Consider the following 2,560-nt stretch of genomic DNA (forward strand, 5'->3'; position numbering starts at 1 on the left):
ATTGATTGTATTAAGGGAGCTAAGGAGAAGTAGTTAAGTTTGATTTTATCATATTTTTCTTAGATGAGGAAAATAGATCTAAAGGCAGATTTCTTACCCCTGCTTAAGACATGGGGCTGAAGAGTAGTTAAAATGTCAGAGATGGGTGTAAAAAGTAAGCCATCAACAGCAATCAAAGCTATGGCAATTAATCAGTTCACCCAGAGAGAGTTTAAAGACAGAAGAACAGAGTGAGCTAAAGATGCTCAAGCAAAAGTCAAGCGGAGAACCGGAAGAGTCAAAATTAAAGAATACTCCTCTGAGGGTAAATTTGGAATGGTTTGCCATACACCCACACTTGGAGACATTTATAAACTGTAACAGGAAGAAATCCTCTTTCCAAAAAGTTTAAAACATCAGGAATTCTGGAAGTGGGAATAAAATGTACAGTTAATCAGGAGGAGTCCAACCCATTTTTAAGCCCCTATCAAAAATTCTTCATTGTATTTTAAAAATATGATTGACCACCTTACCCCAAGTGCTAATAGTGTCCCTCCTGAGAAACACTGACCCAGACATAGTGCTTTCCCTTTCCTTTTTTTCTCTTCTTTATTTTTTTTTTTCCTATCTCCCACTTTCCTTTGGTGGAAACACATAAAACATCTCTTTCCTAGAATTATATAAGCCACATGACATTCCCAAATGTCATTTGCTGATTTGGTATCATTCCACCTAAATCCTTGAGTTTGTTCTTGCTGCTGCTATTGTTATGAGTTTGTTTGTTCTTAGACTTTTTGTTTTTTGTTTTGTTCTGTTCTTTGGTTCATAGAACGAGGAGAGAGAGAAAAATGCATGAATAACACAAACTGATTACTTTGTAGTCAAAGAAGGTGCTTGTACCCTCTTCCCATTCTTACTGAGACAAACAGACCTTTCTTTTTTTCTCAAAAATAACGATAGCCCCAAGGGCATTCTTAGGACAAAGTTACAATGTGGATTTTCTTCTGTGTAATACTTTTTTCTATTTAGCCCTGTGAGAAATTACACAGATTTTAGGTAGAAAGCAAGTAGGTATGAATTGTGAATGCTCATATGCTAGATGCCATAATTTATATATAAATCTTGAATGCTGAAATTCTAAAAGTGTTTTAAAATTAAGTCTAATATTAATGGCAAGGGGTCTGAGAGAAGAAAACTCGAGGAATAAAGAGATTCTGCAACCACCAACAGTATTTCTTGAGTGAAAGTTGCACAGGTACCTTTTGGTCTCAAGCCTCAAATAGTGGTTTTATTCCAAAGGAAACATTAAATTACAGAAACTTAAGATCCATCCAGGAGCAATATAGAGCCACAGTGATTGTCTGGTGAACCCAGAAGTTAAGCTTCAGAAGACTGTGGATCTGTTTGAAGCTACCACCTATTCATGAAATCTTTTCAGAGTCTGTTCATTTATTTATGCACACAAAACTCTAAGCGGGCATCTAGGATGTGCCCAGCACTGTATGAGGTCAAAGGGATAAAAGAGACAGTCCTTGCCCCAGAGAGCTCAAGCTGGTAGGAGCTCCTACGTTAGCCACCTTCATCATCTTCTCCTCCTCACTTTCCTGAAGATTTGGCAGGTACCTTACAGAAAGCAGGTGGCTTTTTGTTTCTACCACCTTATATAGCTATGATTCAATCTCATTTTCCAAGATTGATTAACACCATTTTTTGGTATCCATTTATATTTTCTCTCCTTCTAATTCTAAATTGCAGATGCAGCCAACTCATCTCTCAGGGTTTTGTTTGCCCTAACACTTAGCAAGAAGCAGGGAGCGGCCAGAGGTCCTTTTCCAGAACCTTATAGATGTTTTGAGAAGTAAAAAGAATTGTCCACAACTGAGGGGAGAAATTGTTAAACTTACCCAGAGTCAGGTTGAGAAGGAAGAAATGGAGACACATGATCCATAAACACAAAAGAGAATGCACAAGAGGAATAAAAAAAAAGTCATTGAACACATTTTCACTGCTTTGATGGGGCAAGATCAAAATACTACGGGTAACCTGCCAGGCAAACAGGAAATATTGTGGCACGCCGACCACTCCCCCAGGGCTGAGCGGGCCTCAGGCAAAGCACAGCCAAATCATGATTTCAGGTTTTCTGAACGCTGCTCTGCACACACACCAACTTCACGGTAATACCACTTTTGTCGACAACAGGGAATACCACCCAGTTTTCGATTTTTATGATGCTGTTTTTTAAGAAAAGGCTTTCTATCGTAAAACACGCAGCCATCCTATTCTATAAAGATCCATTCTCTTTATATATGTCTTTTATCCTATGCCCACAATTACAACGATCTTCTGGCCAGGTATCTTGCATGCTACCTATTTTCTTCATAACCTTTCTTGATGCCTAGCACACCAAATCCACCCAGTAAATATTGTTGATCAACAGCAATTCTTTATAGAGAAAAGCCAAGCTGCACTGTATTTTGTGTGTTAATGAGGTATCTTCAGGCATTATTCATAGCAGCTGCTCTCTTAAGAAGCAAGGATGCATGAGCAATGACCAGGGAGACTCCGTTGGTGTTGGAGCCAA

Source organism: Eschrichtius robustus, chromosome 9 (assembly GCF_028021215.1).
Source record: "Eschrichtius robustus isolate mEscRob2 chromosome 9, mEscRob2.pri, whole genome shotgun sequence".
Lineage (NCBI taxonomy): Eukaryota > Metazoa > Chordata > Mammalia > Artiodactyla > Eschrichtiidae > Eschrichtius > Eschrichtius robustus.